General features: G+C 39.2%; 1 protein-coding gene and 1 long non-coding RNA gene across 2 annotated transcripts in view; one reads left to right on the top strand and one right to left on the bottom strand.

The window, feature by feature from the left end:
• Positions 1 to 15,895, bottom strand: part of ECHDC1 (ethylmalonyl-CoA decarboxylase 1) — a 66,654-nt gene extending 50,759 nt beyond the window's left edge. Inside the window, exon 1 of the mRNA XM_046677596.1 lies at positions 15,802 to 15,895. The gene's annotated coding sequence lies outside the window, so the exon portion shown is untranslated. The remainder of the gene's footprint in view (positions 1 to 15,801) is intronic.
• LOC124247839 (uncharacterized) lies at positions 202 to 17,135 on the top strand. The gene is made up of 3 exons (XR_006890846.1): positions 202 to 2,225; positions 14,499 to 14,558; positions 16,753 to 17,135. It is a non-coding gene; the product is annotated as an uncharacterized LOC124247839 (long non-coding RNA).
• Positions 17,136 to 24,546: the final 7,411 nt, after the last annotated feature.

The following is a 24,546-nucleotide window of genomic DNA, read 5'->3' as shown; positions in this document are numbered from 1 at the left end:
CGTCTCCTTTATGCTGCCTCGCACCCCCTTTCTCTGCCCGGCGCCCCCATCCGGTTCCCGTGCGGCCACCCCTGACCCCATAAGCCCCACCCCCGTCGTAAAGCGTTCCATTCTCTGCCGGGTCGCGCGCCCAGCGTGGTGCGTCCTCCGTCGTGTCGTGAACGAGCCGGAATGGCGGGCTCCTGGTAGGCCTGCTTGTTGGGTTCGCTCTGCGATGCAGGGTTAGGGCTGGGGCAGGGCAGCTGCCAGACCTGGTTGTTTTCCGGCTCCCATGTAAATGTGGGAAGAGTAGAAAAGAAGCAAGCCAGTTTAGGTGTTACTGCATTTGGTTCGTTTTTGCCCGCCTCCCTGAAAGCTAAACACTTGAGATGACGGGATAGCAGCAGAGAGACGGTTTTGATCACAATGTAGCGGTGTGAGGAGGTGAAAGCGTGAGTCTCAAATCTACTTCCCCCAAAATGGGAACTCAGGAGCATTTATGGGGTAGAGGGGTAAGGTGGTCCAAAATGTGGAGGTAGGTGATTGGACGTGAGGTAATTGATGTCAGACCCCATGCCTCTTCACAGGACACGTGCTCACAAAATGGTGGCATTAGCGTGATCTTTGGGTGCAGTTTTTAGCTGCTTGATGTCAAAAGGCCGCCTGTGGGACATCTGTGCAGGCCCAGTTGATGAGTTGGTGGTCTCAACCACCCTGGAGTGGACAGGGGTTCTAATTCCTGGAAAACTACTCATGCACCCATTACCATGGTGAACCAGGCTCCAGGGAGATGTTATCTATAGGAACCTAGTGGGAGTCAGATAGCCTGTTGCCTAAACAGTATAAAGATGGGTGGGTTAAACAGCTAAAAGTTATAATCAGTAATTGCAAAAAGGAAAAAAACCTTTAGTTTCTAGCTACTTAATCATCAATGTCTAACTGCTGGTTTCAATTCCCCTATCCTTTGGTATTCCTCATCCTTGAGGGATTCAGGGCCACAAGCCATCTAGTTACTTTGTGTTGAATTGGGGCATAGATCTGGATTAGAGGTATGAAACCGTTTAGCAATCATTTGGAAATATTCTTTTGTTCCTGGCTTCATGTTGACAGTTTGTATTATTAGAATTTTGTACTTCGCTTTACAGTTTTGGGACCAAATCTAAAGGCATATTTTATAATGAAGTGTCCAACCAGAAGGATAAGTATAGACAACCTAAATTTTAACAGTCCCTGAAAAAGAGACCTAATCCCAGTGAGGCCTCCATCTGATGATCTCCAGGTGGGAGAAGACATCTGGTCTCAGTTCCTGATAGTCTTTTGTTTTCCTGGATATGCCTCAGAGACTGGAACAATGCCCTATCCCCTGATCTTTCAGTTATCATTGATGATGGCTATAAGCACATACTCTCTGCCTGGGGGTCATCACATTCCTAAGGAACTCAAAAGAGCAAAGTTTATCAACTTATAGCAGCTGGGAGGGTCCATAAAATCTACAGAGCACAGCTTATTCAAAGTTACCATATGGTTTCTTTTCTACAATATGGCTTCCCTTATGTCTACCTTGTGTCGAGCCCATATCATGGGGATATTTTGCAAGGGGAGGGGAGAGAAAGGTAGGAATGCTGTCCTCTCTTAAACATCTTTTCTGCATTGAGTGGGAGAGGTATTTTTGTTATTTTTTTAACCAAATATTGAACATATGTTCTACATGTTATGTTGTGTTTATAAAGCCCAGCAAGCTTAAAATGCTGTGTGATACCTATAGTAGTCCCCTCTTATTGGGGGAGAGAGGGGCAGAGGGGGGATGATACTAGCCTTAATATCAGTTCCCTTACATTAAACCCAGCATATGGGTTAAAACTAAAAGCTCTCATCCCCTTCCCCTGCCTCTCCAAATTACATTCATAGATAAATACTGGATTTTTAAACTTTTGTATCCCTGAACTTCACAAGGCAAATAGAAGTTACAAATTGTTGGAGCCCAGGTGGCCTCATGCTAACATTTTAGCTAGTTATGGGTGCTTTGAAGTTTTATTACAGGGAAACTGACATCCAGAGAATATCAAGAAGCTGAAGCTTCCCAGACCCCAATTCCTCGGCTTCCTGGCACCAGAATCCACCATCCACCATGAAGGCAGACAACCAAGCATACCCACCTATGGGTTCCCTCATCTTGCCATCCTTCTCCCTGCAAACAGCCTCACAAGGCCAAACACAAGCTGGTGGGAAAGCCCTGACCTGCAAAGGTACTTGCTTACCATAACCTGTAGAAAGAGGAAAAGTTTTCTATCTCAGGATCTAGTCTTTCTCATTTTTTTCTTTTCCAGTAATAGTCTGATTGCTCACCTGTATGTATAACATTTCAATATATATGCACGTACAACTTAGTAAAAATACCTTTTACTACAATAACCATTTTGCCAAACCACAAACTAAAAGTTGATACACCATAAGATTAATATGTCAGTACCTAGTCATCCTTTAACTGCTGGCTCAATCTATAAATATTGGATGGCCATTTCTTTAGTCATTTAAGTTTTCATAAAATACATATCCAGTTATTCTCCCCCTCCTTCACCTGCCTCATTGTTAAACTGCTCTTTTTCCTTTTACCCCATGTCAGGTTCTGCAGTCAAGACTTTTCAGTATCTACTCTTCCTGAGAGATTGGCTTCATACTGAAACTCTTAATATTAATCTGAAATTTATGGGCCCAATGCACAGTCAGTCCCTGAGGCATCATGGGTTGGAGATAGAGAAAAGTTTATTTGAATTAGCCAAAACAAGAATGTGAGAGGATAGGTTCTCTCAAACCTGCCTTAACAAGAGAAGAAAGCAGGGGGTATTATAGAGCTAAGGCTTGGCAGGAGTTTCTGGAAAGAAAGGGGAATCTCTATTTCACTCCAGATATGCAACTGGGCAATCTGACTTCTGGGCATCAATAGCAGCTTGGGGCTGGTTATCTGTGATTGTAACTTTCTTGACGGCATTCTCTGCTGTAAAATAAGCTCTTAAATCCTTGTAATTCTTGAGTCACCACTCAAGTTAAACAAGAAAACAGGAGATTGACAAGGTTAGCTTTTTTCATCCATGTCTGTGTTGGGAACAAAGTCAAAAAGTCTTATTGAATATTTACAGTAACCCTCAGATACCCAGCTTCGGGCTCAAAGTAGCTTTCAATCTTGAGGCACATAAAATTTTCTTTTCTATATCATGCTTAATGACTTTTTTTTTTTTTGCACTTTGACAATTCCAAAAGACTTTGTGGACCTTAAGAAGTGTTTTGACCCAACTTTATAACTGGATAGGTCACCATTCATCCCTTTCTAAGGAGTTGAATGTCCAGGAAAACCTAATTGAGAAGTAAAAGTAGATATTTTTATCAAATACTAAAGGATCAAGTGGCTACAATGAAGGAGACCTGGCATGAAATGTGATTGTTCTTGCACACGAGGCATCCACAAGACTGGCTGGACTTTTCTGCAAACAGAATGTTCTGCCTGGTGAACTCACAAGGCCCCAGGGAAATCATTGCTTGCAAACAAGAATGTTTTATCAGCTCCTCAAAAGGAGCAAGCCTGGGACCTTGAGAGTTTGAAACATTATGAAGGAACCTGTTATGAACAGATGTGTAGGGGAAAGGTCATTATTGTGGGACGCTTGCGCAGGTTTAGGTCGCTGACTCACTGCTTTGGCAAAAGGCCGGCTTTGTTTAGAGGCTATAATAATAAAGAGCTCGAGAAACTCGAGAGCAGAAGACTACTGCGCAGCAACCGGTGTTCGTGTATTCATTTCGTCAGCAACACTACAACTTCTGTTACTTTGTGATTTTCAGCTCTCCTCTCTCCCTCCCTCCCTCCTTCCCTCTCTCTCTTCCATTTCCTTCCCCTCTCCCTCTCTCTTTCTGACACTTCATCACTTCCTGAATAGTAAAAGATATTCCCTGGTATCCTCCTAGCTATTTTTAAAAGATAGTGTAATTCCCTGTTGACATTATAAAAGAATAACTTTTTTTCTGGTTAGGAATATAATGTTCCTGTGCACACATGGAAAAGTTAAAAAAAAAAAAACTTTCATAATCCCCGATAATATTTGAGCATATTTTAAAAAATAAAGAGGGATCAGCCCCAGTGGCCAGTGGTTAAGTTCAGTTTGATTTGCTTCAGCAGCCAGGGTTTGGTTCCTGGGCCTGGACCTACACCACTGGTTGGTGCCCATGCTGTGACAGTGGCCCACAAACAAAATAGAGGAAGACTTGCAACAGATGTTAGCTTAGGGTGAATCTTCCTCAGGAAAAAAATAAAATAAAGATTGATAGATTCTATCTATAGCAGTATCTATATCTATTTTATGTATCTGCATGCATGTACATACGTATACACATAATAAAATCTATGTAATACTTAGCAAAATAAAATATAAAGCATTTCTCCACATTGGTAAATATTTTTAAACTGATGTTTAATGATTAGTCAACATTCTGTTGTTTTTTTAGGTATGCCCCTTATATGCATCATTTTGCCTAACCCAGTCTTAGAGTCTCTACCTTTTAGGGGGGGTTCAAACCATTTACATTCGTATATTTGATTTGTGACCTTTTTTTACCTTATGGTTTATACTTAATGCATGACATTCTGTTTTATCTGAAGGGATATTTTCAAGTTGTTTTTTTTCCTCCCCAAAGCCCCAGTGCATAGTTCTATATTCTAGTTGTAAGTCCTTCTATGTGAGCCACCACCACAGCATGGCTACTGGCAGATGAGTTGTGTGGTTCCGTGACCAGGAACAGAACATGGATGGCCAAAGTGGAGTATGCTGAACTTAACCACTAGGCCATTAGGGCTGGCTCTCAAATTGTTAACATACGTATCTTTTAAAAAATATCTCCCTTCCATTCAAACACATATCTCAGTGCTGATTGCCTTATGGGAGTGATATGGGTGGGAAGAAACCTGAAATGTCCCGTGAATCTCTTTGGTTTTATTTTCCATGAGTCTATGTCTTTAGGAGAATCTAGAATATGGCTAAATAAATAAAAGAGAGAGAGGATTTAGGAGCATAAACAAATGTCTTGGCCAATAATAGGTAACTAGAGAAGGCTGCAGGAACAACGAGAAATATGTTGTCTTTGTCAGATCTTTCATTACTTAAGAACGCTGAGTCTTCTCATGGAAGCAAACCAGTGCCCATCAGTGGATGAATGGATGAAGATGTGGTATATGTATATATATATATATATATACACACACACACACACACACACACACACACACACACAATGGAATACTACTCAGCCATAAAGAAGACAAAATGATGCCATTAGCAACAATGAGGATGGACCTTGAGGGTATTATGTTAAGTGAAATAAGTCAGAGGGGAAGGGGGTGGTGGGAGAGTAAAAGGGGTAAAGGGCAACATACGTATGGTGATGGGTAAAAACTGTACTATTGGTGATGAATACAATGCAGTCTACACATAAACTGAAATATAATAATGTACACCTGAAATTTATACTGTTATAAGCCAATATGACCTCAATAAAATAATTTTTTAAAAAAGACAAACATTTGGAAAGAGACCATAATCTCAAAAAGCTTTTGTAAAAAACCCACTACTGTATCATCTCTTACAATATCCCAGAATAAAATCTTTACTCTGTGAAGAAAGAAAGAGAGAGAGAGACAGAGAAAAGAAAGAAAGAGAGGAAGGAAGGAAGAAAGAGAGACAGAAAGAAAGAGAGAGAGAGAGGGGGAGGGAGGGAGGGAGGAAGGAAGGAAGAAAACTGTGTCTTCTCTATTAAGAGAGCTAAGGTTTTTTTCTGGGGTTTTTTGGGGTTTTTTTTACAACCATGTAACTTCCTGTATTTGCCTGGAGTCTTTAATAGTCACTTTGGTTAAATGGATAACTAAGTGTTGTTTCACAGTGACCTGTGATCCTTAGTTGACCAAGTGTTTTAAAACCTTTTGGTATTTTTGACAAACTTCCAAAAATCAAGTTCTAAATGAAGTATTTTTGACCTCAAACTAACTTTGGGATTTTCCAGAGGGTCCCCAGAATATCTCAAAAGATTTGTTCTCTCTCTTTATAAAAGAAAGTTGTTAAACTAATTAGGCTGATTTGATATGTTAAATTACCTGGCAGCATTGTCAAATAAGAAGTAATACTAAGCCTTCTTTATGTTGTATTTGTATGGATATATGTTATAAGTATTCCAGAAATTGTATGAAATTCCTAGAAATCTGATATGTCCTGGTATAATGTTATCTGTCATAATTCTACTTATTATCTTAAAATGTTGTATATCACAGAAACTAACAATGGAACAGAATAGAGAGCCCAGAAATAAACCCATACATATTTGGTCAAATAATTTTTGAAAAAGGAGCCAAGAATATACAATGGAGAAAAGATTGCCTCTTTGATAAATAGGAGTGGAAAAATTGGATAGCCACACACAAAGAATGAAACTGGACCCCTATCTTACACCATACAGAAAAATCAACTTAAAATGGAGTAAAACCTGAACATGAGACCTGAAGCCACAAACTCCCAGAAGAAAACATAGAGGGTAAGCATCAGTCTTGGCAGTGATTTTCTTTGGATTTGACATCAAAAGCAAAGGCAACATTAACTCATCAGATATGTGGTTTGCAAATATTTTCTCCCATTCAGTACGTTGCCTTTTCATTTTGTTGATTGTTTCCTATCATCAAAAAGGTAAGGGACAAGCGTTGGCAAGAATATGAAGAAAGAGGAACCCTTGTGCACTGGTGGTGGGGATGTAAATTTGTGCAGCCACTGTGGAAAATATGAAAATTCCTCAAAATATTCAAAACAGAACTAGCGTATGATCCAGTAATCCCACTTCTGGATATATATCCAAAGGAAATGAACAGAGGATATTTAAGAGACATCTGCACTCCCTTGTTTATTGTGGCATTATTCCCAGTAGCCAAGACATTGAAACAATCTAAGTGTCCATCAGGAATGAATAAATAAAGAAGATGTGGTATACACACACACATACACATATACAGTGAAATATTCTTTAGCCATGCAAAAGAAGGAAATCCTGCAGTTTGCAGCAACATGGATGAATATTGAGGGCATTATGCTAAGTGAAATAAGTAAGACAGAGAAAGATAAATACTTTGGAATCTAAAAATCCAAATTCATAGAAACAGAGCTAGAAAGGTGGTTAGCAGGAGCTGGGGGGGTGGGGAAAATGGGGAGATGTTGGTCAAAAGGTACAAAATTTCAGTTATGTAAGATGAATAGCCAGCCCTGGTGGTCCAGTGGCTAAGATTCAATGCTCTCACCACTTGGGCCAGGTTCATTTCTGGTCAGGGAACCACATCACTCATCTGCTGGTTGTAAAATGTGGCAGCTGTATGTGCATCTTGCTGTGATGCTGAAAGACATGTCACTGGTATTTCAAACACCAGAAGGGTCACACATGGTGGAAACATTTCAGCAGAGCTTCCAGACTGAGACAGACTAGGAAGAAGGACCTGGCCACCCACTTCCAAAAAACACACCATGAGAACCCTATGGATAGCAGCAAGGTGACATATAGTGCTAGAAGATTAGAGGATGGCAAAGAAAGACCAGGCAGGGTTCTACTCTGCTGTACACAGAGTTTCTAGGAGTCAGAATTGATTGGAGGGCATTAACAACAAAAAGGATGAATAAGTTCTGGAGATCTAATATACAGCATGGTCACTATCGTTGATACTGTATTGTATGCTTGAAATTTGCTAAGAGAGTAGATCTTAAGTTTTCTCAACACACACACACAAAAGGTAACTGTGAAGTGATGGATATGTTAATAAGCTTGATTATGGTAATCATTTCATAATATATAGGTGTATGAAAGCATCACATTGTATACCTTAAGTATATACAATTTTTGTCAATTATACTTCCATGAAGCTGGGGGGGCGGGGGAAGAAAGTGGAATAATGACATCTTCAACTATTACTGTTGACTTTCTATTTCTCCAAGTCTATTTCTCCCTTCGATTTTGTTAACTTTTTCTTCATGTATTTTGTGGCTCTAATTTTGGGTGAATACATGGTTATGAATATTATATTGTCTTTAGGATGACATTGTTATCATTTTTAAAAAGTTCTTCTTTATCACTTCAACATTTCTTAAAAGTCCATTTTGTCTTATATTCATATAGAATTTCCAGCTTTCTTATTGTTATTGTTTACATGATATACCTGTTCCATCTTTTATTTTCAACTTGCTTGTATCTACAAATCTAACGTTTGTCTACTCTAGACAGCATGTACTTGGTTCTTGTTTTTTTATCCAATGTGACAACCTCTGCCTTTGTATTCGTATGTTTAATTTACTAACATTTAATGTTATTATTTTTTTTGAGGAGAAAGGAGATTTTTAATGGAAATTGACCTAGAAATTTCTGATGCTTATAGGCATCAGAGAAGAATTCTGTAATGTATATAATCAATAGCACTCCGGCCTTCTGGTTGATGAGAGGTTATTTAACTAGGTTTTGTTCATTCATTTCTTTTTTTAACTGAAGTAATATTGCCTTATAACATTATATAAATTTTAGGTGTAAATCATTATATTTCGATTTCTGTGTAGACTACATCATGTTCACCAACCAAAGACTAATTACGATCCATCACCATATGCATGGGCCCAGTTACCCCTTTCACCCTGCTCTCTCCCCTCGTCCCCTCTGGTAATCACCAATCTAATCTCTGTATCTAAGTATTTGTTTGTTTTTGTTGTCGTTTTTATCTTCCACTTATGAATGAGATCATATGGTATTTGACTTTCTCCATCTGACTTATTTCACTTAGCTTAATACCGTCAAGGTCCATTCATGTTGTTGCAAATGGAAAGATTTCATATGTTTTTTTATAGCTGAGTATTATTCGATTGTGTACATATACTACATCTTCTTTATCCATTCATCCCTTGATGGGAGGAGGCGAGTTCAGAGTCTTCCTATGCCACCATCTTCCCAGCAATCTAATGTTATTGATATCACTGATTTAACTCTGCCATTTTTCTTTATGTTTTCTATGTCTCAGGTCTTTTTCTTCCTTTATTTTTTCTTCACTACTTAGTTTTGCATTAATGGGTATTTTCTAGTGTTACATTTTATTTCCTTTTACAATTTTTTCATTATTTGGGGGTTATTTTCTTAGTGGTTGCTTGAGGGTTTACCACATGCATCTTAACATATCAGGGTCTACTTCATATATATACTAACTTAACTCCAGTAACATATAGAAATGTTACTCCTATATAGTTCTTTTTTCTATGTTTTGGTGCCATTATTGTTATATTACATCTATAAATGTTACAATCCCAATAATACATTGTTATAAGTATTTTTTTAAAGATTGGCACCTGAGCTAACAACTGTTGCCAATCTCTTTTTTTTGTTTACTTTTTCTCTCCAAATCCACCCCAGAACATAGTTGTATATTTTAGTTGTGGGTCCTTCTAGTTGTGGTGTGTGGGATACCACCTCAGCATGGCCTGATGAACGGTGCCATGTCCACACCCAGGATCCGAACCAGTGAAACCCTGGGCCACTGAAGTGGAGCGTGTGAACTTAACCACTCGGCCACAGGGCCGACCCCGTATAAGTATTAATTTATATAATTGTATATCTTTTAAAGACGCAGAGAAAGGAAAAGAGAGCAAATGTGTATTAAGAGCGCTTGTTATATTAACTTTTTTATCTATCTTATATGGTTCCCTTAATTTATCCTGTAGATTTGAGTTACCATCTGGTGTGATATCCTTACTCCAGTACAGCTTTGCTCTTACCAATCTCTGTGCTATTATTGGCAAATATGTTACATTTCTATATGTTATAGACCTAACAATATTGTTTTATACAATTGCTTTTTAAATCAGTTAAGAGAAGACAGAATAAATAATGCACATTTAAACGTTTTATCATTACATAATTATCTTTACCAGTGTTCTTTTTCTTCTCTTGTTTTTCATATGGTTTCTAATTACTGTCTGATGTCACTTGCTTTCAGCTTGAAGAAGTTCTCTTAGTGTTTCGTGTTAGTTGGGTTTGCTTACAATGAATTCTTTGTTTTTGTTTATCTGACATTGCCTTTATTTGAACTTCATTGTGCTGTTTTCAAAATTTTCTTTTTAGACAAAATATCTTTAGATTGAAGTGTCTGAACATTTGACTAAGATGTTTCTGGGTGTAGCTCTCTTTGTGTTTTACCTACTTGGAGTTTGCTGAGCCTTTTGGATGTGTAGAATAATGCTTTTCACCAAATATGGGAAATTTTCAGTCATTATGTCTTTGAAAAAGGTTTGTGGTTTTGTTTGTTTGTTAGCTTCTGTCTCCTTCCTTTCCTGCTGCTAATCCCATTACAAGTATGTTGGTGAGCTTAAGGATGTCACATGTTTCTCTGAGGCTCTGTTCATTTTTTCTTCATTCTTTTTATCCTCTCTGTTTTTTGGATGTATAATCTCTATTGACCTTTCTTTATATTTACTGATTCTTCCTTCTGCCAGTTCAAATCTATGGTTGAGGCCTGTAGCAGTTTTTTTTCTTTTTTGATTACTCTACTTTCAATTTTAGAATTCTCATTTGTTTCGTATTTATAATTACTTACTCCTTTTTGATAGTCTATCTTTGATGAGACGTTATTATAGCTTTCTTTCATTCATTAAGCATGATTTCCTTTAATTATTTGAAAACATTTTTGATGGCTACTTTGCAGTCTTCGTATGCTATGGTCAACATGTGGGCCCCCTCAAGGAAAGTTTCTATTGACTGCTTTTTTTTTAACTGTGTATGGATCACACTTTCCTATTTCTTTGCATATCTCGTATTTTTCTTAAACTTTTCATTTTAGATAATATATTGTAGCAACTCTGGATATGATTTTCTCCCACCCATTTGTTGCTTCTTATTTCTTTATTTTTTTGGTGAGGAAGATTAGCTGTAAACTAACATCTGTTGCCGATCTTCCTCCTCCCCCCCCCCCCCCCGCCCCACCAAATCCCCAGTACATAGTTGTATATCCTAGCTGTAGGTCATTCTAGTTCTTCTATAGGTGATACCACCACAGCATGGCTTGATGAATGTTGTGTAGGTCCATGCCCAGGCTCGGAACTGGCAAACCCCAAGCGACCAAAGGGGAAAACATGAACTTAACCACTCGGTCACGGAGCCAACCCCTGTTGCTTCTTATTGTTGTTTGCCGTTTATTTGTTTAGCTGCTGGCGGTACTATTTTAGTTTGAAGCCTCTGATGTTGCTCCTGAGAGGGCACATCCTTGTGCGTGAAAACAGTCACCTAGAATAATAATAATTTTAGCAGGGCTCTCTTTGACTGTCTCTTTTCCTGATCACAGCCAAATGTTAGACTCCTGTAATTGATGGCTGATCTATTTTTACAATGCCCTTGGGCATAAATTGCTCTGCAGTTCGACACAATTAAATTTGGGCCTCATTTTATTTTTTTATTTTTTTTGAGGAAGATTAGCCCTGAGCTAACTACTGCCAGTCCTCCTCTTTTTGCTGAGGAAGCCTGGCCCTGAGCTAACATCGTGACCATCTTCCTCTATTTTATATGTGAGATGCCTACCACAGCATGGCGTGCCAAGCGGTGCCGTGTCCGCACCCAGGATCCGAACCAGAGAACCCTGGGCCGCCGAGAAGCGGAACGTGCGCACTTAACGGCTGCGCCAGCGGGCCAGCCCCTGGGCCTCAGTTTAGGGGTAGTTTCTGAAGCCAGTGTATGAAGATTGCTCTGACCTCAGGATTGATTTTCGTAGGAATTTCTTTCCCTGTTTCTCTCTGGCAAGCTTGCTGGCCAACGTGTTGTTGTCACCCTCCCTCCCAATAAACACCTCCCTTGTTTTTAAGAGCACCCTTAGGTTTGACCTTTCCCACACTCTGTTTCAAATAAGGTTAGTCCATTTGAGAGAGCTTCCAAACTCTGTGTTCTAAAGGCCTACTTCTCCCCGAGAAAAAGTCTCTGAACAGTAACTGGGAGTGCTAGATGTATGCAGTAGTCTCTGGTCCTCTTGGCTTGCCTCCCTCATAATGGAACCTTCACCCTACAATGAGCTGGCGTGTGAGAATCCAGGCCCCAGTCTTCTCAGCCTACCACACTTGTGGCAGAACCTCTGGCCTATGGGTAGGGGCTAGGTGAAACAAGGGAGCCTTTGACTACTCATGCCAGAAGCTGGAACTTAGCCTCTGCAAAATGTGGCTGGGTATTTAATAACTGCCAGCAGCCTGTCCCTTGCATAGCTGTTAAGAGGAGAGGGAACCCTGTGTTCTTGGCTGTACCTGCCTGGAGTGAAGTTTCTTTTGTGCTGAGCTGGAGGAATAGAAGGAGGGAGAAGGGTGTGATTCAAATGCCCCAAATTCTCACTGTCCTGATTGAGTTTTAGTAGATTTTCTTGAAAAAATACTTCTTTATTTACTGTATGCTCTTATGCCAATTTCCATATACATTAAATAGTTGTAATTTTTAAAAGTAACTTTTACCAATTAAGCTTATTTGGCTAAGGAATGGGTCCATGGGGCTCCTCATGCTGCCATTCCGGAAGTAGGAGTGCTGAACCTGGTTAATTTTGAGAGAGCAGCTTTAACTAAGGTGGGAACAGAGTGCAAATAAAAACTCAAACGGTCAAGATGAAGTGCAGGCAAAGGCTAGACACTCCTCCTTTAAATGTTTGGATGAAGGGTAGGGTAGCTATAAAATCATGGATGAGAAGTACAAGGGTGGAGAGACTTTTTTTAAATAAAGGCAATCTTTTTTAATAGTCTGTGCGTTTTAGTGTTGAAACTAGAGAAGAAAAGAACAAGGCTTGACAAAGAGAAAAGACATTTTTCCCCAAGTAAACAAGGATAGAAAAGTTAATTGGGGAGGTCACTGTATATTTTTTGATGAAAGGAAAGGTGTGGCAATGTGTCGTGAGATGAAAAATGGGAAAGAGAAAATAAGTTATGAGAGCTGGCTTTGATCTTCTTGCTAAAGCATTGATTCCCAAAAGCGTGTGTGAAGGAATTACACGTTAGAATTTCTCAGCTTCTTTTTTTGCCTCCCCTAGAAACAGACCTTACTTAACCCAAGGGTTCACGTGCAAGCGATTTATTGGAAGTTGCTAGGAACACAGGTGAGGTGATATAGAGACATGACAGAAGTGTCATTAGGCATGCTACCACGGTGGGAACTGGAGCCTGGTCCCCGGGGAAGCTGTGGAAAACAGTGCAAAACACATGTACAAGACTTTTCCCATCCAGGGAATGGAGTATATATATTCCCACACCTGTGAGTCAATGGTCAGTGTCCTAGGGGATGTTAGTTTCCTGGTACCTCTGGCCTGCTGTGATTTCTAACAAAAAGAGTTCTAGCAGCTCTGACAAAGATGCAAAAATTTGGTGTCAGAAGCCATGCTGGTGTGCTTGGAAATTACGGTTATGGACAAGGCATCCACAGTGCCTGCTACACAAAAGAGTTTTTCAGACAAATCAGCTTGTGCTCTTCTCTTCCCTTTACCCACTACCCTGAATTCTGATTCCCCCTGCAGAAGGCAGTATTGAGAAGAGTGCATGTAGACATTTCTTCCTCATAAAGTGATTAGTAGCCTCAATTTATTGCTTGAAGACCATAGAAGTTAAATGAGAAAAAGTTCCCCTGGGACTGAACAAGGTCATGGTGGGATGGGGAGAACATGGGGGAGAGAAAAACACGTTTTAAGGTCTCTTTGGGGAATTGATTGTGAGTCCACAAGAAATGAATTAAAAGATTCCTGGAATTGAGGTGAAAATTGCAAGAATTCATATGATCTAGTCAGCACTATCTTTGACATACAGTAACATTAGGTGTTCTGAGGAAGAGAAGGGAAGATTTTGACTGTGGCAGTTATCAAGGTTTATGATTTTATAAGTCGGTGGAAGGTTAAAGAGTCTAAGGACTCAGAAGTGCTAGAAAGAAGGGCAGAACTGGAATGTGTGAGTGTAGGCTTAGGCTAAATAGAGAAGTAAGAGAAGCCAAGAGGGACCTTAATGGACTAAAAGAATACAGAAGAAAGGAAAGCAGAGGTCATATGATAACAAAGAGTGAGGGCAACAAATATGGGAGGAAACAGCAGGAAGAAAAAATTAGAGATGGAGCCTTGAAATTTAATCTTCAAAGCAGAGCAATTCAGAACTATCAGAGTGTGATTGATAAGAAGTAGAGATAAAAGGTTTTGGAAATATGGAGCTGGAGAAATTATGAGACCAGGCTTTCTGATGAGTCATTTATATATACAACGTCAGGGGATTAAAGGAGAAAAAGTTCTCAGTCTAGTATTAAAGTTATAAAAGGAGATTTTTTGTAACAGGGAGCTATTGCAATAAAGATTTGGAAAAGATGGCATAATTTTAAAAATTTTGCTTCAAAATTATGTATCAAATTATTTTGGTATTTGATGTAGAGATATAATCTGTCTTATTTAATATTACCCATAACGTTAGTCTTTTTGATTCACACAGAAGAAACTCAATCAAGAACAAAGATTTGCTTACTGGAATAACAACTTTTTGAATTTTATGGTAAGCTCTTATTTAATAGAATTAGACTCTCACCTGAGGAATTCAGCTGAAAGTTGATCAGTGAGCATTCTCTTTCCCTAAAGCATTTGCTCCAATATGGAAACAATAGGTTCAATCTTTCATCTATGAAAGATAGGTTTTCATCTATGAAAGATAGGTTTCAATCTATGAAAGATAGATTTCATTCTTTCATCTATGAAAGCATGTTGGGAAGCAGTTTTGACCTGTAACTATCAAACATCTTCATTATTTCAGAATTACCCGTTAAGCAATCAATTACTAAAGTGGAACCTGTATTTCAACATAATTTTAGGAACTTTTGTACCCTAGGAGGCCCTGTCTTCATCACTGGGGATCCAGTAGGAAACAAGACAGGCGCCACTACAGTCCAGGAGGAGGAGGAGATGACAAACATTGAATAAACAGTCACAAATGTGATTACTGTTGAGAAAGAAGAAATAGAGAGGGTTTTTTCCTACATAGCATTTTCTTTTATTCAAATTGGCAGTGAATAGATGAACACGAGATTGGGATGACAAACAAATAATTTTCCTTTTAACACTTACCTGAATTCCAAATGAATAAACTACACACAAAGTTTTACTTAATGACTTATAAACATAATGAAAGTAAATGTTTATTGAGCATCTACTTTGCATCCAAGTGGTTAACGTACATTCACTGTAACTGGTGGCAGTACCCAAGTGGGCAGTTGCTGTTTTCCGTGCAAACACGAGTTTAAGCCGTCACTCCCTGACGCCCAACCAGCTTGCCACCCCGTCGTCTCTGCTATATAGAAATCCTTGTAGCCCAACTCAAGGTGGTACTTTTAACTTCATTTTGTAGATGAGGAGGCCGAGGTCAGGTTGATTAAATAAATTGCCAAAGGTCTCACTGCTTATAAACACAAAAGATATAACTTGAGCTCAAATCTTGTGGGTTTTTTCTTTATAGTGCTTCAATAATGGTTACGGTTCTCCTTTGTGTCTATACTGAACACTCAGCTATAAAAAAAATCCCCCCTCCATTTGGCTCCATATACCATTTTTAGGGCTTCCTCCACCTCATTTTTTTCCTTTACTCAGATTTATGTCTGAATAAAAAGAATGAGGAGTTCCTTGAGACCACCAGCAAACATTTCTGACTGCGTGTCTACATAGCCGGGCTGATGCAGGGGTAGGGAGAGAGTGGAGGGTTCAAAGCTGATATTCCCAATCTTAGGTTAGATATTCCTAATTCCTACCTTGTATTTCCTGTGCAGTTGTTAGGCCAATTTGTCCTCAAATCCCCTTCTTGGTCTCCTCTATTTTGCAAAAGGATGAACTCTTGTTTCCAGTTGTTTGACTGCCCACAGGATTGCTAGAGAGAAACTGAAGGGTGGGGTGAAAGCAGAAGCCACAGCTTTTATCCACCTCATTGCCAGTAGTGGCATGGTTAGTGGCAGTTGTGTTTCCTAATGTGGCTGCTGCTCCTGCCAGATGACCCTTGCTCTTGTACTCTGATAATCCTGCCTCTGCCAATTTTTTTTTTTTTTAAAGATTTGCATCTGAGCTAACAACTGTTGCCAATCTTTTTTTTTCTTCTTCACCCTAAAGCCCCTCAGTACATGGTTGTATATTCTAGTTGTACATCCTTCTGGTTGTGCTATGTGAGATGCCATCTCAGCATGGCCTGATGAGTGATGCCATGTCCATGCCCAGGATCCAAACCAGTGAAACCTTGGGCTGCTGAAGCAGAGCATGGGAACTTAACCACTTGACCCTGGGCCAAACCCTGCCTCTGCCTTTTGTCCCTTCCAACTGACATGGAGGAGATAATGGTTTCCTTTTGTTGCTTGCTTCTCAATGGCCTCACTATCCTCTGTTGGGTTTCTCAGTTTTTCATCACCCATGTAACCATTCCCCAGTAATAAAGTCCTCTGTTTTGAACTCTCAGGTGGTTTTTGTTTTCCTGATTAGATTTTGACATACACCCAAAATACTTTATACTTAATCATAAAGCTCAGTGCACTTGTGAATATATATTTAATAAATGTCTTCTTAGACAAACTCTCAGTTTCATGAGGGCAGAGACCATGCTATCTCCTTCACTTCCATATTGCACAGTGAAGGCCAGATGCGAGGTGCTTGATAGTTATTTGTTGAATGAATGAATGGATGGATAAGATGTGCACTAAGGTTTTTCTCTCTTCCAGCCATGTCAGTCACCTCTTCACTTCTTATTGGTGCCCTGGAATAGTGAGGCACAATAACAACAGACAAAGCAAGGCCGCTCTTGTTCTATACTCGCCGACACATCCTCACGTCATTCAAGCACTAAGTCACTTTCACACAGAAAAGCAAGTGACATCTGCCAAAATAATTAAAATAAAAATGGACTATTTGAACATACCAAGGAAAAAGAGAAAAACTTCATGATACTATCTTGAGAAGCCAACAATGGGGACGTTAAACCTGACGTGGCTTTGTAGAACCAGAGGAAAGCCAAGTGAACACTGAACTAGTCTTATTTTAACGCGGAACTTGTTCTTTCCTGTCATTTCTTTCTGTCAAATGATTTGAATTTGAATAAATCATATCAACGCCTCCAGCATTTTGAAATGCATTACTATTTATTGAGTTCAGTGGGAAAGGGGATAATAAATTTTGAGGTTTCAGAAATCCTAAAAGATGTATTAATTTGTGAGAGTGCAAAGTTGTGTGTGCTTTCTCCAGAAGTCACAATTTGGGCAGCCCTGCAGATTTTTCAGATCCATTTTCATCACAGTAGAGCTTGCTGTGTATCTTCCTGACGTTTTGGAAGGCCTATCCTCCTTTCTTTTCCTCCATTAAGAGCACAGCAGGAGGGCACCACAGCTGGGGGATTGGAAGGAATTTCAGTTCAGTCTTTTGCTTACTGTGATTATGAGAAAGTAACTCAGTTCTTGTGAAATGAAGATGAAGAAGTACTCAAAGTGGGCAAAAATCACTTAGCATCAAAAAACAATGAGCTGATGATGGTCTCTTTGTTTAAAGAAATTGCACAATATTAAGTGTTCCTCTGGATGGAATCCAAATTCTCTTACATCAGTAACATCTGAAATGCTACTCTGGGTGTTCTTATGACTAATTTAGGATAAGAGACAGAGAACTTCCAGCTGTTATTTTGATTTAAAATATCCACAGAAAATTAAAGTAGGTGAGCTACCTACAACCAAGAGAATAACATCTCCCTGGGATATAGCTACAGTAGTTCCCTTTGGATCAGGAGGGATGAGGAAATTGAAGTGCTGTAAAAAAATAAATTCTTTAATACAACATTTTGTTGTTTAAGTTGCCATTATTTTCTTTTTTTGCTGGGCAAATTTTGTCTTGAGCTAACATCTGTTGCCAATCTTCTTCTCTCTCTCTTTTTTTCCTCCCCAAAGCCCCAGTACATAATTGTATATTCTAGTTGTAAGTCCTTCTAGTTCTTCTATGTGAGCCACCACCACAGCATGCTATTGACAGATGAGTGGTGTGGTTCTGTGCCCAGAAACCAAACCTGGGCTGCTGAAGCAGAGCACACCAAACTTTAACCACTAGGCAATCAGGGCTACCTCTCAGGTTGCCATTTTTAAAGAGTGTCCATTTTGTATATATCATGATATGGCTCAACCAGATAAACATGAACAGATTTAAAGTAAGTTTCAAAGTAATATAGTAACTGCTGGCTCTGCTTTAACTTCCAAAGCAATCAAACAACTTTTAAACATCCAGAGAGTAGTAGATGACAGCTATTCAAGTTCTTTTTAGCTAGTGTATATATTACACAGAGGAGAGGTTTAAAAGATGAGTGTCAAAAAAATAAATAAATAAATAAAAGATGAGTATCTTACAGATAAAGGCACGGTAGAGAAGTTATAGGATAAGTTCTCACCATTGGGTTTATTAAGCAAAATGGCGGCACAATTAAAGATGTTGGTATATTTGTGATCCTTTGTCCTGTAAGACTTCCTCACAGGGTGGTTGTGAGGATCAAGGGAAAAAAATGTATGTAAAAGTGCCTTGTGGACTGGAAGCTTCTTTCTGGGTGTTATGAATGATCAACTCGAGCCCTGAGAGGTGAGGGAAAGCCAGGGCACACACTGTCCTCTGGCACAGGTGCCCCTTGCTTTCCAGGATTTGGAGTTGTTTGAACAGTTTGACCTCTGTGTATCTGAATCTGAGTGAATGCAGCATATATTTCAGTTACTTGGGCACTGAAGAGGTCTGGAAGGAAAGTGGGAAAGTTGTGTGACACATTTGTGAGTGAACAGTGGTAGTGGCACGGAGTGGAAAAGAGAGAGGAGAAGCACGATTTTATTTTTATTTATTTATTTGGTGAGGAAGATTGGCCCTGAGCTAACATCTGTGCCAATCTTCCTCTATTTGGCATGTGGGATGCTGCCACCGCATGGCCTGACAAGCAGTGTGTTTTTCCATGCCCAGGATCTGAAGAACCCCGGGCCACCAAAGCGGAGTGAACCCAAACACTACGCCACTGGACAGCCCCCACGATTTTATTTTTAAATGGTGACATATTCCTCCCCTGACCACTGGGCAGTGGGCTGTTCCCTCCTCTGAGTTCATGCAGCATTTCATCCATTCCTTTTTTCAAGTACATGTGGTATTCTAATGCCTTTTACCCCATCACATCTGAGCATCGTGAGGACTCAAGAAATATTTGTCACCTGACAAAAAAGCTGAATTTCAAAATTCAGTAGTTTCAAAACTAACCAACTATGATACCCAGGGCCAAAATTAATAGCAGGATATGATGGACATTTAATCGGATCAAAAACTCTGAATAAACAGTTTTTTTCTTTAAGAAAGGCACTGTGTTAGATACAAACAACATGATTTACAAAGTACAGTCCTTGGCCTTGAGGAACTACAAATGAGGTAAAGGAAGTAGATTTATAATGACAAATTATACCAAGGTAGGAAATCATGGAAAACTTAAAATTGGGGGTGTATGCAAACAGTACTAGCAGTATTTTACTTGGCTGAACAGTGGAAGGAAAGGCATTTCAAATAGGGAACAGCATGTGCAAAGCTATGGAAGTATGCAGTAGTATGGTTCATGCAGAGAACTGGAAATGTGGCTCTCTAGCTGAAGTGGGGAGAATAGGACATGTCAATGCCTACTAACTTGCCTGCGTTTCTCTATTGTTCTTGATTACAATTGTTGAGGATTGTAGAATGTGGCAGATTGATTTATTGACCCTATTCTTCATCTCTCTCTGTACCCACCCCTTATCCATGTAACTGGACATTTCCTTTCTCTAAAGCAGAGTGTCTTTCTCAGGCTCTTTACTTGGGCCTAATGGGATGTGAGTAGATGTAAGGCAGACAGAATCTCGAAATGCACTTTAAAAAGAGGGTTTGCCCTCTTACATCTCTACATTGCTGTTCTTATTATCGGAGGAGCTTCCCTTGGGTAGCTGCTGCCTATTTTGTGTGGACTCCAGCACGAACACACACACAGCAGAGCTACACCATCTGATCAATGGATCCAGGCGCAAAATATATGCTCATTGCCGCATGTCACTAAGATTTTGTGGTTCTCTTTGTGAAGAGTTGTTGCAACGGTTAGCTGACACATGGGAGCAATACATAATCCCTCTTTTTGCTGCCTAATTTCAGAATCACCTGAGAGAGAGAGAGAGAGAGAGAGAGAGAGAGAGAGAGAGAAGAAACAGGCAGCTGGAGAGTAAACACCATCTTTACCCTTTAGGTGTATTTGAACGCTGGCTTTGTAATACCTGCCCGGGAATCACACAGCCCTCCTGATCCAGCTCTAGCAGATTTGGCACACAGAGCCTGAGCCTTTTCCCTTGAATATGCCAGGAGGAGGAGAGCAGAATGGCTGTACAGTCCAGCAGGTCCCAAAGGCAGAGAGATGGGAAGGGGTGAGATAGGCATATCTGGTTCCCACTTTCAGGTTTACCTATAAGATAATTTCTGTCTCTAAACCTGACTAATTCATGCCTACTTTTCAGGGTTCAATGAGGGTTAAATTAAAGTGTCAATGAAGCATCAACACAGTGCCTGATATAGACTATGCTCCACAAACATCTTTGCCCTTATTCTTTCTCTACCCTCATCTGCTGTTTTGTGTTTTTGTTATCTATTATTCTTTCCTTCTCTCCTCTTCCTCTTGATTTTCTTCCCATCTCTCCAACTTTCTAATTAACTCTAAACTAAATATATTATATCCTATGTTGTATTTTACCAACTTTATGCTCTTTTTCTTAATTTACAAATCCAATTCATGAAATATTTGTTTCCTTCTATAAACATAAATCAAACTAAATTAAATTCTTTTAAAAAATCAGTTTGGGTATTCAATTGATTTTCTCTTTTTGGGTCATTGGCTCTCAACAGTAAAACTTTTCAGGCCCTCAGTATGTGACTGTCAAATTTCTCATCAGTTTTCTATTTCCACTTGTGATTTTCTGTAGAGAACTTATTCTAAATTAATACATGTTTGAGCTTATTGTACTCTTGATTTCAAACCTTTTGTGATAGTTCTATGTCAAAACATTATGTAGGTCACTGAACAACGCTGTTGTATCTCCATTTTCATTGCTTATCTCTTTTTTTTTGGCGGATTTAAAAAATCAATGTTGAGGGATTGACATGAGGAAGTATACAGGGTCAGGTGAAATAGTTTCTCAGGATGAAAGGAAGAAAGAAAGGAAGGTGGGGAGGGACAGAGGAAGAAAGGAAAAGGAAGAAATTCAAGAGCTGTCACTTGGCAGGGTGACATAAGCATGAAAAGGAGTGAATAAAAACTATCTGTTATGAGAAAACAAAGGAACAACCAGTCCCACTGGCCATAGAGCCTTGTGGAAACAGGAGCAGCCTACAATGTGATGGCGTGGGAGCACAGCGTTTGAATCCACTGACTAGATAGAAAGTCTGTGTAAAGACAATAGACATCTGAATGCATATACACTTGTCATTTTCAGCTTTTGGACATGAAAGACAACGATGTGAGGAAAAACTTAAGTAACTAAAAACTTTATATACCAAAATAGTTGAAGAAGATAAGATAATAGTCACAGTTGAACAGTATGGAACTTTCAGCCTAAAATCAACAAATACTTTGGGTGCTCTTTCTTAGGGTAAAATATTTCCTAAGATTTGGGGAGAATATATGTTTGTTCTATAGCTCACTTTTTGGAGCATTTCATGGACCTTGCTCTTTTGTTTTCTTTTGCACGCACTCCACTATGGAAGGCCTGCAGCACCCCAAGCCTAGAAAAGGGGAAGGCAGAACCATTCATCCCTCCACAGCAATAACATTTGCTTCTTTTAAGGACGTGCTTCTCTGATCTTCCCATATTTAGTAAAGCAGGGAAGAACAGAGTGAGATGCATTAATAACACTGGCAGGTTTACATAGCAACGGCTGAAGGTGAAAAAGGAAGAAACATTTGGATATACTGTGCGTTTTAGCCGCATCAGATAAACTTTGCATCTGAAATATTTAGAAAGTTTTTTGGAAACACACTCCCGACAGTAGCGAATATTAATTTCTTGTGACTTGATCTGTCTCTAGGCTGGGGGGCAGGCTTGGGTTTATTCTGGCATCCTCAGCTGGCTGAGGATTTTGAGGTAAACATTTTCCTTGCCCCTTCTCTTGAGCACGGTAGAGGGAGGTAGGTGCGCTCTGCTTTATTTCAGTGAAGTACAAGCCCTCTATTTCCTCTTGTTGGAGTAGGAGCTTTGTTGGAGAGTATGCAGGAGGAGTTCAGAAGCAAATTCAAATGAGTTTATCCCACGGTCCAGAGCCAACTCACTCAGCAATATCACTGTAGTGCATAGCTGATGAATTTTACATTTTTTTTTCTTTATTTCCCAAACCCCACCCCCACCGTACACAGTTGTATATCTTAGTTGCACGTCCTTCTAGTTGTGGGATGTGGGACGCCGCCTCAACGTGGCCTGACGAGCAGTGCCATGTCCGCGCCCAGGATCCGAACCCTGGGCCGCCGCAGCAGAGCGTGCGGACTTAACCACTCGGCTACGGAGCCGGCCCCGAATTTTACATTTTTATCCACCCTTTCAGTTGTTCTTGGTAAGAGAACCAGTCTACAATAAAGTACTCTGCTGGGGCCCAGCCGGTGGTGCAGCAGTTAAGTGCACACGTTCCACTTTGGCAGCCCAGGGTTCGCCGGCCCAGATCCCAGGTGCGGACATGGCACCGCTTGTCAAGCCATGCTGTGGTAGGCGTCCCACATATAAAGTAGAGGAAGATGGGCATGGATGTCAGCTCACGGCCAGTCTTCCTCAGCAAAAAGAGGAAGATTGGTGGCAGATGTTAGCTCAGGGCTAATCTTCCTTAAAAAATAAATAAATAAATAAATAAAGTACTGTGCTAATACCAGAAGTGGGAACACCATATAGATATTTATTAACATGTAGAAGAAATCTCTTTTTATTTTATTCTTTCAGCAGGAACGGATATTGAATTTTGTTTTGGCTTCTAATGAGACAATTATACATTTTTAGCTGTGATTTACTGATTGAATTAATTATATGAATACATTTTCTAATGTAAAACCATTCTAGTATTTCTTCATTACAGCCTCTTAAACTAAGTTTGTTACTTTTAGCATATAACTGAATTCATTTTGCCTAATTTTTATTTAGGAGTTTAAGAATTATGTTTATAAGAAAATCACTGCTTTAATTTTTAAGTGCAGGTTTGATTTCTCCTTGCATGAAAATGTTATGAAACTTCTGAGTCTTAAATTAAGTGATTGATTTTTTTGCTCACATTTTTATTATTATATTGATTTTATTGCATTTGTATTCAGAGAAGGTGTCCTATGCCATTTATGTCTTTTGTAATTTGAGACTTTCTTTGTGGCACAGTAAATAATTTTTGTAAATTTTCTATGGTTATTAGGAAATAAGTTGTGTTGCTTGTAGGGCACAAGTTTGGAAAAAATTAATAAATCTTAATTATATTATCAGATTACCTACATTATAATTTCTGCCTACTTTATTAAGGACTGAAAAGTATGTTTATATTTTCTGTTACTCCTGCGTTTTGGGAGATTTTTCCTTTTAATTAAAATAGTTTTGATATCATATGTTTTGACATAATATTTTTTAGTACATATGGCTTCCGAACTGATAAACACACGTACACAGCACAGACACATATACACACTGTTAATTGTGAATTTTATCCATATAAAATGACTGTCTTGATCCCATTAAATGCCATTTCCTTGAATTTCTTTCTCCGTGCTAGTTGTAATATCACTTCTGTTTCAAAAATTTATATTCATCTATTATATTGTTTATGAAAAACACAGCTGTTGGGTGTTTATAAATTTAAAGTGATAGTATATTTTTTGATGGGGAGAGTCTTAATGTATCAGCATTTATTGTTATTCCTGAGGTATTTGATTTAATTAGATTATCTTCTTTTATGCTTTCTTTCTTTCTTTTTTTTTTTTTCTGAGGAAGATTAGCCCTAAGCTAACTGCTGCCAATCCTCCTCTTTTTGCTGAGGAAGACTGGCCCTGAGCTAACATCCATGCCCATCTTCCTCTACTTTATGCGTGGGACGCCTACCACTGCATGGCTTTTGCCAAGCCGTGCCATGTCCGGACCCGGAATCTGAACTGGCGAACCCTGGGCCACCGAAGAGGAACATGTGAGCGGAACGTGTACACTTAACCGCTGTGCCACTGGGCCAGCTATGCTTTCCTTTCAGGCTTATTTTCTTTGCTTTCATTTTTTCTTTTACTTTGTATTCATTCCTTCTATATTTTTTGCACAGAATATATTTCCTAAAAATATCCATGCTTTCATATGGCTTTATTAATATTGCTATGAAAGAATCAAAACTCCATGTAATTGAGTCACTCTTTTGCCATAATCATCCATACATTAAGGATTCAAAATTTGAAAATAACGTCATTCACAAATGAGTAGATGAATCCTTAAATCACCACGTCAACCTAT

Source organism: Equus quagga, chromosome 11 (assembly GCF_021613505.1).
Source record: "Equus quagga isolate Etosha38 chromosome 11, UCLA_HA_Equagga_1.0, whole genome shotgun sequence".
Lineage (NCBI taxonomy): Eukaryota > Metazoa > Chordata > Mammalia > Perissodactyla > Equidae > Equus > Equus quagga.
This window is presented reverse-complemented; position numbering and strand designations above follow the sequence as displayed.